Here is a 14,797-nt window from a genome sequence, read left to right as displayed (position 1 = left end):
GATTTTCTGAGTCTTTAGTCTATATCATTTCTATTACACAAGGCTGCTTCCTCGGGCAGTAGAGATAAAAGAGCTTGGAATCTGGAGTTGTGGCTTATGTGTAACTTGGAGCAAGTGACTCAGTACTCTGAACCTCCATTAAAATAGAGATTCTATTATTCACTTCATAGTTTTTTTAGGAGAATTAACTATGTTAATATTGTGAGTCAGCTTGGCATAAACTTAATAAATATTAGCTGTACAACCAAAAAAGTAATCAGTTTCCTTTCTTCCAAAACGTGAAACAGTAACTCAAGAGAGAACATATGCACACGTGAGATAATAGATAAACAATATAAGGCGCTGCTTTTAAGCACTAAAGTTAGAAGTTAAGGGAGGATGAGAGGGAGATGCAAGAGGGAGGAGATATGGGGATATATGTATATGTATAGCTGATTCACTTTGTTATACAGCAGCAACTAACACACCATTGTAAAGCAATTATACTCCAATAAAGATGTTAAAAAATAAAAAATAAATTAGAAGTTAAAATAGTACAGTAAATACTGTGGGAGATCAGGAAAACTGGAGAGTTAGGAATGTCATGAAACTAATAAGTGGGGCTCTAAAGTATGGTCAAGAATTAGATGGGCAAAACAAAAAAAGAAGGACTTTTTGGACAGGAGAAGCAATAATAAACTAGTTACAATGAAGAAATAATGTTGAATGTTAGGAATACAGTTAATAAAATCATTAATTCCTCATGTTTAATGCTTGCTTTTTATATGCCCGGATCTAGGGGTCACACTGAAAACAGATGTTTAAGTGAAAATCTACATACTGAAAAGGGAAACCCTCCCTCCACAAATTCTTCCTTTCACTTGACTCAGAACATGGGCCATCAAGCTCCTACATCCCACCCCCGTGTAACGGAGCAGGACCCTATGGGGACTTCCCCAAACAGACCTGCCCCCACCCCATGTCCTTTGCCTACCTCTTGTTTGTAGAAAATCTTCAGCTTCCTAGGCCTCCTCCAAGTTCCAGAAAGTAAATTTAATCAAAGAAGTGAGAAATGCAGAAAGGAAGGAAAACAGTCAAGCAGGACAAAATAATAACAGTTTAGCCATTAAAAACGTCAAGGACATTTAGTTCATCCTTAAGGGCTATAGATAATATTCTGAGCCATGTCCTTTGAGCTGTTTTGAAGATACTGAACCCTCCCCCGTCCCAGGTGGAAGAAGTTAATTTTATGCTGCCCACAAGCACGTAGACCCAGTCCATTTGGAACCAGAAGGTTGATGATGTTGACTCCCGATTACCTCACCACCAACCAATCAGAAGAATGTCCACAAGCTGATCACACACCCCACAAACCCCTCTCCCTCACCTTGTCTTTAAAAACCTTCCCTGAAAGCCAAGACATCTGGGAGTTCAGGCCTTTTGAGCTCTAGCTACCTGGACTCCTTGCTTGGCGCCCTGCAATAAACGCTGCACTTTCCCTTCACCACAACCCGATGTCAGTAAATTGACTTTACTGCGCACGGGCAGGTGGACCCAAGTTTGGTTGGTAACACACTTTCCAAGTAGAAGGTTGAAGTATTTCATTATGGGGAAACTGATCAGCCCAAAATAAAACACTATAGGTGCCAACATTTGGGGATACTCTAACAAAACAGCCAGGTCCCTGCCCAGTAATCCTGCAGTGAAACCAATTATTCATCATGTCCTTACACACAAACACTTAACTTCCAATCAACATTTTAGTACTCACTCTCAAGTATGAACCCATAGTGAAGGACTACTAGATATGCTGACATATAATCCCTCTTTTGTCCTCTGGGCTTAATGTTTCTTGCCTTTCTATCCTTGACTGAGAATAAAAACAATGTAGGTTTGTCATTGGAAAGCCCTAAGAATTAATTTCCACCTCAAAAGAATAAATTTCCCCCTTTTTAGTCTGTCTTTTTCCCTTTAGACCTAGTTTCTGCTCTTCTTACCTCAAAGGTAAAGCAATAACATTAGCAGTTTTTCAACAAAGAGAGATTAGGTAAAAGTAATGCTTTGTGCAAGTCAAAAATCCAAATCTAATAGGAAAGTTTATTTGAAATACATTTAAATACCTCTTAATAGCCTTTAAGATAATAGTTTAAATGTTGCTTAAATAGTTTTCTCACAGGAGACTCCCTAAAAGACCATCTCTCTTTGATAACAGTTTTCCTTTCTTAATCCATGCTCATCTTCATATTTTTCTAAGTTCTGTAATTTAGCCTTTTCCCTAATCACGCTTCTCACCTGACAAGCCATTTGCTTTATTCTGTTTGATTACATTATTCTTGAATTAGACCCTTTCACACCACTAGCTTTTCCATCTTATCCTTCCTTAGTTTAGCACACCATATTTATATTCCCAATATGGAATGTTCTCAGTATTTTCAGTTTCATTATGTTGTTTCCAATATAGCAGCTTTTTTTCTCCTAGCATCAGACTCATAGTAAATTTGTATTTTTATGTCTTATAGATGGGAAGTCTAAACCTAGAGCCAAGAAATCAACAATAGGGCAGCAGGACATTCTCAAAGAAGGTTCATCCCAAGGAATAAAGATGGAAGAAATTACAAAGAGAAATTTTATATTGGGAGAAACCTGGAAATCTGGAATCAGCACATAAACGAGAAGAAATATCTGGGAAAAGATTTAGTCACCTTCATGAAAATTTCTGCCAAAGAAAGTGATATAGAATCTAATGAATTTGGGGAAAGTTTCAGTGAAAAATCAATGCTTGTTTCAGAGCAGAGTGATACTATAGAAGAGCATTGCCATGAATGTGGTACACATGGAAAAATGTTCAAACAAAACTCAGATTTAATTATACAAAGTAAATGTGTTGTAAAGAAACCTTATAAATATAGTGAATGTGGGAAAACCTTCAGAGACCACACTACTCTCATTCAACATCAAACAAGTCATACTGGAGAACGACCTTATAAATGTAATGAATGTGAAAAGAGATTTAACCAGAGTTCCCATTTAACAAACCATGAGAAGACTCATACTGGAGAAAAGCCCTACAAATGCAATGAATGTGGGAAGGCCTTCAGTTATTGCTCAGTCCTTATTCAACATCAGAGAATTCATAGTGGGGAAAGACCTTACGAGTGTACTGAATGTGGCAAGACATTCAGTCGTAGTACATAACTTACTCAGCATCAAAGAATTCATACTAGTGAGAAACCATATAAATGTCTTGAATGTGGAAAGGCTTTTAGCCGGAGCACACATCTTACTCTACAACAAAGAATTCATACTGGAGAGAAACCTTATGAATGCAACGAATGTGGTAAAACCTTTAGTCAGAGTGCACATCTTACTCAACATCAAAGAATTCATATAGGAGAAAAGCCCTATGAATGTAACAAATGTGGGAAAGCCTTCAGTGATCACTCAGCTCTTACTCAACATCATATTGTCCATACTGGAGAGAAACTTTTTGAATGTAATGACTGTGGGAAAGCTTTCAGTTACTGTTCAGACCTCATTCAACATCAGAGAATGCATAGTGGAGAGAAACCATACAAATGCAATGAATGTGGGAATGCCTTTAGTGATTGTTCAGCCCTTATTCAGCATCAAAGGACTCACACTGGAGAGAAACCTTATGAGTGTAATGAATGTGGGAAAACCTTTGGTAACTACTCAGCTCTTATTCGACATCAAAGAACTCACACTGGAGAGAAGCCATATGAATGTAAGGAATGTGGGAAAGCCTTCAGCAGAAGTACATACCTTACTCAACATCAGAGAAGTCATAGAGGAGAGAAACCATATAAATGTAATGAATGTGGGAAAACTTTTACCCAGAGTTCATTCCTTACACAACACTGAGGGTTCATACTGGAGAAAAACCTTACAAATGTGATGAATGTGGGAAAGCTTTTAGTGACCGCTCAGGGCATATTCAGCATCAGAGAATCCCCACTGGAGAGAAGCTCTATGAGTGTAACGATTGTGGGAAAGCTTTCAGTTTCTGTTCAGCCCTTATTCAGCACAAGAGAATTCATACTGGAGAGAAGCCCTTTAAATGCAATGACTGTGGAAAAGCCTTCAGTCAGAGTACAAACCTCACAAATCACCAGAAAACTCATACCATTGAAAAATCTTATAAATGCAATGAATGTGGAAAAGCCGTTAGTTACTGTTCAGGCCTTATTCAACATCAGATCATTCATACTGGAGTGAAACCTTATGAATGCAATAAATGTGGCAAAGCCTTCAGCCAGAAGACCAACCTTAAAAAACATCAGAAAACTCATACTAAAGAAAAACTCTACAAATGTAATGAATGTGGGAAAGCCTTTAGCCAGAGCACATATCTTACAAAACACCAGAAAATTCATAGTGGAGAGAAGGCAAATATACATACTGAGTGTAGGAAAACCTTTAGACAAAACTCTTCTTTTGTTCAACATGAAAAGCTTCACACTGGAGAGAAATCCTCTGAATGCCTTGGGAACTTGGCTAGTATGGAGACCTTCCCCAGGTAAACAGAAAGAGGATCCTGAAAACTGTCAACTTCAGGACTTCCCTGGTGGTGCAGTGGTTAAGAATCCGCCCGCCAATGCAGGGGACACAGGTTCGATCCCTGGTCCAGGAAGATCCCATATGCCACGGAGCAGCTAAGCTTGTGCGCCACAACTACTGAGCCTGTGCTCTAGAGCTCGTGAGCCACAACTACTGAGCCCGTGTGCCACAACTACTGAAGCCCGCACACCTAGAGCCTGTGCTCCACAGCAAGAGAAGCCACTGCAATGAGAAGCCCATGCACTACAACAAATAGTAACCCCCACTCACCGCAACTAGAGAAAGCCCAAGCACAACAACGAAGACCCAATGCAGCCAAAAACAAAACAAACAAGCAAACAAACAAAAAACCTGTCAACTTCCTAGAGTGACCACATAGTTTAGTGGAAAGAGCACTTGTTTGGGTTTTGGAAGTCCTGGATTCTAATCTCAGCTCTATTACTAACTAGGTCTATTTGTTATTTTGAGGTTAAGTTGCTTTACCTCTTTAAACTTTGGTTTACTCACCTGAAAATTTGGAAGGCCTGATTAATTTATATTTAAGGTCCACATTTATTGTTTTTTTTACTAATGCAGGCTTCTGTAGATGTGGTTCTTAAACTGTGACTTATTTACTCTACATCAAGTGTGATTCAATGAAGATATAGACCACATGCCATATATGCTATATATTACCCTTGTATTTTTTCTCCAAAATGCAACATATTATGAATATTGAAGAATATTGAGATATAATAGTATAAATTCCATGATTTATTGCAGTAGGAACATTGGGATCTTTTCTTAAGGATATGATGTTGGATAAAACCCCAGCAAAGAATGAATCGAACTGTTGGTATATAAAGCTAGCTTTCGGGACTTCCCTGGTGGTGCAGTGGTTAAGAATATGCCTGCCAATGCAGGGGACACAGGTTCAATCCCTGGTCTGGGAAGTTCCCACATGCCGCAGAGCAACTAAGCCCGTGCGCCACAACTACTGAGCCTGTGCTCTAGACCCTGAGAGCCACGACTGCTGAAGCCCGCACGCCTAGAGCCCGTGCTCTGAAACAAGAGAAGCCACCGCAAAGAGAAGCCCGCACACCGCAATGAAGAGTAACCCCCACTCGCCGCAACTAGAGAAAGCCTGCGTGTAGCAGCAAAGACCCAACATAGCCAAAAATAAATAAATACATTTATTTAAAAAATAATAAAATAAAGCTAGCTTTCCTAGAATTTATTCAAACTTAATCTTACAATGTAACTTTCTCAACTTTCTCTACTAAATTGAGTATTGTTGCCATCATCTCCCAGATGAAAAGGAACTAGAAACATGTCTTGGGCAGATTACCAAGAAAAGATGAAATTGGGAACTTCATTTGTTATTTACACACCTAAATATGTAAGGGTCATCTGAATGAGAATAAATTTTGAGTTTCAGAACATCTAGAAAAGTTCGTTGGTCTGTTGTCTGACTTCTTCCTGTGGTTATAGAGACAATGGCCTGAAAATATGAAGATTTACCTCAGAATCCTGTGATTTTAAATTCACTACCTAGGGACAGAAAAAAATCCACTTATGGAACTTATCCAATACGTGGTTTTGGAGAGTAGTCCAGACTTTCAAAGTCTGGTGTTTGTTTTGGTGTCCAAGAAAACTGTTCACACATAAGCATAAACTGTAATGGACTTGCTACACAAGCTTTGGGAAAACCTGGACTTAAGGCAGCAGTGTTTAAGCTTTTCTGAATTTATGTATCCTTTTAAGAACCTATGAAAGTCGCAGACTTTCTCACCATAAAAATGCATGACATGTTCACACAATTTTGTAAGCAGTTACAAAATAAAGTTAATAGTATTACAAATACATATACACTATACTAACAATAATTTGAAAGTGTAATGGAAAAGAGATTTTATTCACAATAGCTATAGAAACAAAAAATATTTAGGAATGAATTTAGTAAGAAATAGACAAAACCAAAAAAAATTTGAGCAGTCTGCACATTCTCTTGAGAAATAGCTCATTTGAGGGAATTGGTACGGAAAATGGTTAAGGGCACCAATTTCTCAACCTATCAGTTGTGTAACTTTTGGTCAGAGAATATAACCTCTCAGAGTTAGTTCCTTCATCTGTAAAATAATGACAAGGTTACCTGTCAAGAGTTACCTTAGAGATTAAATGAGATGATATATAAATGTGCCAGACACTTTGTGGGAAGTTTACTATTGTAATTATATAACATATATAATATTATATGTTATTAATTATTTAATATAATAACATACTGTAATATATAGTATATAATATACTACAATATACCATAATAGTTATTACAGTAAGCTATTATAGTATATTGTACATATTATATAATAACTTATGTGAACTATTTTATTATGCTGTGACCTCAATGATGGCATAAATTATAAATTATTTAGTCAGTCAAAAAATGGTAGGCTCAGAAGGAGTAGGAGATATCCTTTCTATTGAACAATAATAATAGTACCTAATGGCCCTGAAACCAAAATTGACTGGAAATGTAACTTGCCGAAGGACATTTTTTAAAGTCAGGTTTATTGGGGTATACTTGAATCAATAATTTAAAATCTTCCCACAAAAAAGGCTCTAGACACTGATAGATTTACCAGTGGATTCTGCCAAACAGTAAATAAAGAACTGTTCCATGCTTCCAGAGAGTAAGAGAGTCTGCTCTTCCCAACTCATTCTGTGTCTAGCATAGCCTTGATACAAAAGTCTGACAAGGACAATATTTAGAAAGGAAAATTACAAGCCAGTCTCATTCATGATCATAGATGCAAAACTCTTGAACAAAATATTGACCCACTGTCTATCCAGGTAAGTGTGAAAGATAATACAGCACTACCGAGTTGGATTTATCCAAAGAATGAATGTTGGCTGAAGATTATAGAATCAATCGACATTAATTAATCCCACTGAAAGATCAAAGAAGGGAATTCCCTGGTGGTCCAGTGGTTAGGACTCCACACTTCCATTGCAGGCGGCTCAGGTTCGATCCCTAGTAGGGGAACTAGGATCCCACAAGCTGCATAGCTAAAAAAAAAAAAAAAAAAAAAAGGAATATTAACATTATTTTAAAAAATCAAAGGAGAAACACATATGATCATCTCAATGGATGCAGAAAAGGTTTTGGTAAAATTCAACATACATTCACCAATAATAATACTTCTAAGCAAACTAAAAATAGAGAAGAACTTCTTTTGTTTGAAAAAGAACATGTATAAAAAGCCAAGGGCAGCATCACACTTATGGTGAAATTGTGAAAGCTATCTCAGCTATCTCAGAGTAGTAAGACCACTACCACTCAATGCTGTACTGTAGGTCCTAGCCAGTGCTGCAAAGCAAGACAAACAAAAGAGAGAATTGTAATGAAGAAATAAAATTCTTATTATTTAGAGTTATTACTACAGTATGCAGAAAATTTTAAATCCTCATAAATAATTAAAATCAGTGAGATTTAGCAAGATTGCTGGATACAAAATAAATTGTTTTTCTATGAGTTCTAACATTGAACTTAAAATGGCATTAATATCAAATACACAGGAATAAATTTAAGAAACAATGCAAAATTCTTCATAGGAAAAATAAAACTCTATTGAGTGGCATTAAATAAGACCTAGATAACTGAAGTTACATATTATGTTTATGGATTGTAAAATGATACAATATTGTAAAAATATTTACTCTTCTAAAATTGATTAATAGATTAATGTAATTCCAATTAAAATCTCAACATTTTGTTGAACTTAATAAGATCTTTCTAAATATTTGGGAATGAAAAGAGCCAAGAACAGCTAAAAGAGTCAAGAAAAAGGAAGAAGAAGAGAAAGAGGAGGAAGGGGACACTTTCTCATCCATACCCAAAAACTTCCTTTAGAGCCTTATCAACGCAGAGTGGTATTGGTTCAAGGATAGACAAATGGACCAGTGGAACATTAAAAAAAGAGCACATCTGGTATGTAATAAATAGGACCCTGTAGAAGAGTAAGGAAAGGAAGGACTTTTCAATAAATTGTGCTAGCATAATTAGATCTCTATATGGAAAATATACACCATACATAAAAATTAATTCAGCTGCATTAATTAATTTGCTGAAATGTAAAAGGCAAAAGTATAAAACATTTAGAAGAGAATATTTCAAAATCCCTGAGGACTTTGGGATAGGAGAGGGTTTCTAAAGGAATAAGACACAACAGCACTAAACATAAGGGGAAATTTGATAAATTTAAGTGAAATGAAGAACTCTGTTCATCCAAAAAAAAAAAATATATAAAATAATGAAACACAGAATGGGAGAAGATATTTCCAATATAAATAACAAACAGGAGTAGCATGAAAATATGGTATAAAGAACTTTTATGAGTCCATGACTCTATGAACTCTATGACTTCTTGAGAGAGTGAGCCAGGCAGAAGATGTTTGTCTTTTATTTAGCTTGAGATGTCAAACACAGCGTCACTTTGGCTTCATTCTGTTTCTTAGAAGCGAGTCACTAAGCCCAGCCCATAGTCAAGGAGAAGGCAATCAGACTCCACCTTTTGATAAGAGGAGTGCCAAAGAATTTGTGGAAATATATTTTTTTAAAACTACAGCAACCAACTTTATTAGAAATTAGGAAAATGCAAGTTATCCTCTAATTAAATACTACTGATCTTCCACAAGAATTACTAAAATTAATATGACAAGAAGTACTATTTGGCAAGGATGTGACATAATAAGAACTTTCATCACCACTATTGTCTAAACTGATACAACTACTTTAGAAAACAGTTGGACACTATCTAATAAGTTGAAGATACACATACCCTATTATCCTAGACATATACCCAAGAGAAATATGTGCACAAGGAGATTTGTATAAGAATGTTCATAGTAGTATTGTTTGTATAGCCAAGAATTGGAAACAACCTGAATGAACCTGTACAGTAAATTGGATAAATAATGTTGAATACTATTCAACAATTGACAATGAACAGATCAGAGCTACACACAAAAATATGGATGAATCTTACAAGCATAATTTTGTGAAAAGAAGACACAAAGGAAACATTTAGTATGATTATACTTATATAAATTTAAAAACCACAAAATTATGATATATTGTTTAGGGATGTATGAGTAGATGGTAAAATGTATTAAGAATGTAAAAAATGGTTACCATAAAAGTCAGGATTGTGGTTTTCTGGGGGGATAAGAAGAGTGTGGAAGGCAGGGTGAGTGGAAGGGACATACTGAGGGCTTCTGGAGTGCAGCAATGCTCTTTTTTTTTTTTTTTTTTTTGCTCCTGAGTAATGGTTATATCTTATAAATAAGGTTTTATTTACTTCTCTGTATGTTTTGTTTTGCAATAAAGTGTAAAACTAAGCAAAGACAAACAAGGAAGCTTTCTATGTTATCAATGTGTAAAGTTTTCCAAAATATATTGTGAGGTATCAAAAGCAAGACCCAGAACATATGAATCTATATATTTACATGCAAGTGCATAAAGAAACTCCAGAAGGTTAAGTAACAAATTAATAATAGTAGAAACCTGTGGATGGTGGAGAAAAGAGAAGGAACCAGGTAGGTGAGTAACAGGGATGGGGAGGAAACTTTTAACTGTATAACTATTTATACATTTTTGAACTCTATGAGTGTATTACCTTTTCAAAATACAAAACAACCAAATAAATACAATTTCTTAACAGCACTATTCAGAAGTCTTATAGGAAAATGTGTCCTCTTTAGAACAGATTCCCACTCACTTGGAGCCTCATGTATTATCTTCATCCAGCCTTAGCTCCAGTAGCTCAGGAGTCAAGGTTTATTCCTGGACAGTTGAAGGTCTGGAAAGTGGAACAACTAGTGATTACACAGATGAACATCTGCAGCTCTCCAGATGGGATTAGAAGTCTTAGGTGCTTAGTCCTAACTGCAGGGTCAAGCTTTAAGTCCTTGCACAAGCACTGACTAGCAATGGTGGGTCACATAATTAAACAGAAGACCCACGGTTAGCAACTCAGTCAGGTTTGTACACACACCCACAACAGGGAGCTATATAAATGGAATTCAGACCCTTTTTCTATGAACAGACCATTCCTGTTCCCTTTCAGGGTTAAACACTTGAAATTTGCTTGTACATCCACCTGTGGAAAAACTCATTTATTGTACCCTGGTAGACCATTCATTCAACATGTATGCAACAAATTGTTAATGAGTAGCTGCTATTTAACATGTACTCCTCGAGATACTGGGACTAAACCTGTGAACAAAATGGGCAAAACTCTATCCTCATGGAGTTTGCATTGTAATGGGAAATGCAGACCAATGAATAAGTAAAATGTATAGTGCAGTAGATGGTGATAAGTATGAATGAAAAAATATAGCAAAAAGATAATAGGGATGGCTTCTTTTTTCTTTTTATTGTCTTGTTATTTTAAATATGTTGAACAGGTAAGCCTGCACTGAGAAAGTGATATCTGAGCAGACCTGAAGGATATGAGGAAATGAGGTAGGCACGTGTTTGGGAAAGGGTGTTTCCAGGCAGAGGAAGCAGCCTGTGCAAAGGATTGAGGCAGGAGTATGTCTGACTTGTCTGAGGAAGAACAAGGAACTAGAGAGGAGGGTGGAGGGGAGGAGGGGAGGATGGGAGGGCTCTTGCAGGCCACTAGAAGCACTTTGGTTTCTTTACTGAACAGGAGGGAAACTCTTGGAGAGTTTCAAACCCTTGGGGAATTTTGCACTACTTCTGTGTGTAGAATAGACAGGAAAGGGGCAAGGTTACTAGAAACCGGGGGACCAGTGACAGGCCTATTGTAAAAATTGAGGTGATGGACCCGAGAAACGCCTGAGGATCTACATACTGGAAATGTTCTCAATAGCCAGCTGTGGTCACAACCACTACTGGCCACAGGGCAGGCTAAGATTATTTTCTTTTTTAAGTGAAATGAGGACTGTTTGGACTTCACCTCAAATTGTATCTTGTTGCCAGGTAGAACTGGCCTGGAGGAAAAGACAGAAGCAAATTTCCAGAGTAACGAACTCCCTCTTTATTCACAACAGGAGCAACTTCACATAAAACCTGAGGTGCTCAATCAGTAAAATGCCTTTAAAATGGTTTTGTAGAAAGGAAACAAAAATTAATGTAAAATTGTGTCAAAGGAAAAAAAAGGAGAGGGGAGGAGGTTGGGATTAACATATACACGCTACTATATATAAAATAAATAATCAACAAGGACCTACTGTATAGCACAGGGATCTCTACTCAATACTCTGTAATAACCTATGTGGGAAAAGAATCTGAAAGAAGAATAGATATATGTATATGTGCAACTGAACCACTTTGCTGTATACCTGAAACTAACACATTAAAAATCAACTATACTCTAATATAAAATAAAAAATTTTTAAATTAGGTGAGAGATTGATAGGCCTTCTAGTATGATAGCAAAGGAAATAGTAAAAACTGGTTGAATTATGGATATATTTTGAAGGTGGAGCTGATAGATGAGATGTAAGATCTGAGCAAAAGCAAAGACTCACAGATAACTGCACAGATGGAGTAGTTGTTTACTGAGATGGGGGAAGATTGGGGAGGAGAAAGTTTGGGGAGAAGATTAGGAATTCAGTCTTTGGCAATGTTAAGTATAAAATACTTGTCGAGAAGGCAGCTGCATATGTGAATTTGGAGTTTGAAGGAACAGTCCAAGATGGAAAGACATTTCCATATACGTGGTATTTAAGGACTGAGCCCTGAGAGTGCAAATGTAAGATTCATACAAGAGATAGTTATAATACAACATGTAATAAGGACTATTAATAAGATTGAAATAACTTCAGGAATCCTGGGTGTATTCTAGGAGTTTCTAAACCAGTCTTGAGGAGTCAGCAAAAGCTTCGGGGAAGAGGTAGTGGGTAATGTCTGAACTGAGATCCAAAGGACAAGTAGGAACTGGCAAATGGGAAAGGGAGAAGGAATTCCAGGGGAAATGCAACCTCGACGTCCAAAAGCAAGAGAGGACACGAAACAGTCGGGAATTCCCCTGCCCCTTTCCACTCCAACTTCTCTGTCACATTCACCCTCCTGCCGGAGGAGGGACTATAGACGTTTGGAGGGAAGTTAAATTGGAGAGATTTAACATTTGGATTTGGTGGGCAATATTTTTGTGGCTTCTAGTTACTTCTGTGTGGAGTGAAGTTCTTATTCGGCATCTAGCAGTGCAATTTCTGGAAGGTAGCACGCAGAGGCAGCCGCGAACAACAGGAGGCTTGATGTGCAGAGGCTTCCAAAAGCCCTATTCCGAGACCAACTCCGAAAACAAAAATCTTGTTTTCAGACACAGGAACTCCTGTCCCCTGTCAAAACGGATCCAAACGTTATCCAATCGGAAATGGAATTCTGAAAATCTGGCTCCCTTTCAGGCAAAGAAAAACCTCTTGAGATTTTTGACAGGTTCTTCTCAAGCGAGGGTTTCCTCAAGGCTTTGCCCCGCCGCCCCCTCCTCGGTTCCCCCTGCAGATCCTCCTGTGAGCCCAGACAAGCTTCTGAAGAAGCGGGTTCAGAGACTGAATATTTGGCGGATTGGAAACAAGCAGACTTGGAGGGGCTGCTGGAACCCTGTGGTTCTCAAGGGGACCGAAAAGAGGCCGAGTAAAGGGAGCACTGAGCTGAGCTAGGGGGGAGGAAGAAAAAGACGAGGGAAAGAAGAAAAGAAAAGAAGCCATTCTTGTGTTTGAAAACCCACTTGTGATAACGGAGTTGAATATCGACGAGGGAACATCCGTTTATAAGCAGAGTGGGCCAGCTGAAGTGTATTGGACAGGAAACCCAGAGATCGATGCATCGGAACCAACCTTGGCTGCAAGTTTTATAGCAACTCCATCGTTAAGCTGTATTCAAACAGTTGAACTAAATCTACATCTAGATCTTACATATTTCACCTTTCCTAAGGTATTTACCTTTCAAAAGTCGCCTCTCAGAGGATCAGTCTGCCATAGAAGTGTGGCACGTGAGTCCCATGTTCTAACCTTTCATGGAAAATTCTCGCCCTTCTGCTTGATAAATTAAGACATTTCTGATAAATTAAGATTCATTTGGCTGTGGCACAGTGCCCCGGGGTGTAAATATGCTCTCCTCCCGGATTCCCATCACGGGAACAATGGGAAGAACTGAATCCTTCAGTAGACGTAGTCTTGTACATGATTTCATGGAGGAGGGAGGAGGACAAATTCCACATTTACTTCCATTATGTCCTCCATTAAAGGGTCTTTAAATTATTATCTGTTTATTATGCTTTGATTAATTATGTGCAAGTAGATGCAGATATAGCACAATCCACAAGAAGTATTTTTAATACAGATTTAGGTTCAAAAGAAAAACATCAGATTTCAATGTTTATACCTGTATTTGGTACAGAGAAGCATGGTAGGAAAATCAAGAAGATACTAAATATAAAAAGATGTTGTATTCGAATAAAATTCTATGAGAGACACGGGATGGCAATAACGAATTCAAGGAAATAAAAGATCAAAGGAAAATCTTTCACAGAAGTTTAACAAGGGCTTTCTCTTCTCTCTCTTTCTCAAGAGATGTTGGTAAGTATTAAATTACTATAGTTTTAAGATTCCTTTGATATAAGCTACTCTATCCTTCAGAAAAATTGAACCTTATGAGGAAAAATGTTACATGTCCACTGAAAAAAAATGTGAGGGGGAATATCGAATTTATCAAAATTCTGTTGGGGGTTAAGAATGCCCCCAAAGCAATTGAACTGTACAAAGGAGACCGAATAAAGAGGTGCTTCCAGAGCCTGGGTAGCTCAGTCGGTAGAGCATCAGACTTTTAATCTGAGGGTCCAGGGTTCAAGTCCCTGTCCAGGCGCTATGGACCTGTGTTTCCATGGGCCAATGGTACTTAAGATTTTCTCCCAAAAAAATGTGGGTTAAACTTTGATGACTTTTACTTACCTACAGTGAGAAAACGCCAAGAAGTCAGTTACCTTCAGCCTTAGCTAGTGGTTGAGATTTGATATTCTGTTCCAAACAAAAGATGATTTTAGCAGTTTTTAATAATAGACACTTCCTGAGGAACACAGTACAAAGCCCTTACAGCCCATGAAATATAAGAAAGCTATCCCTCGAGACTAGGGTGTTTTATTTATATAGGAAGACAAATGAGTTAGAATAACTAGAATGATTCTGAAAAAAAGGAATAAAGTGGAAGAAAACATTCTTATTATTTCAAGAC

At 37.5% G+C, this 14,797-nt stretch overlaps 1 non-coding gene and 1 pseudogene across 1 annotated transcript; both read left to right on the top strand.

Annotated features, from left to right (window-relative positions):
- The first annotated feature begins 2,685 nt into the window (after window positions 1-2,685).
- Window positions 2,686-4,526, top strand: LOC133095658 (zinc finger protein 883-like; annotated as a pseudogene).
- A 9,832-nt stretch (window positions 4,527-14,358) lies between these two features.
- Window positions 14,359-14,431, top strand: TRNAK-UUU (transfer RNA lysine (anticodon UUU)). The gene has a single exon. It is a non-coding gene; the product is annotated as a tRNA-Lys (tRNA).
- The last annotated feature ends 366 nt before the right edge of the window (window positions 14,432-14,797 follow it).

The sequence above is a fragment of the Eubalaena glacialis genome, chromosome 7 (genome assembly GCF_028564815.1).
Source record: "Eubalaena glacialis isolate mEubGla1 chromosome 7, mEubGla1.1.hap2.+ XY, whole genome shotgun sequence".
NCBI lineage: Eukaryota > Metazoa > Chordata > Mammalia > Artiodactyla > Balaenidae > Eubalaena > Eubalaena glacialis.
The sequence above is the reverse complement of the archived record's forward strand: the minus strand, read 5'-3'. Positions and strand labels throughout refer to the sequence as shown.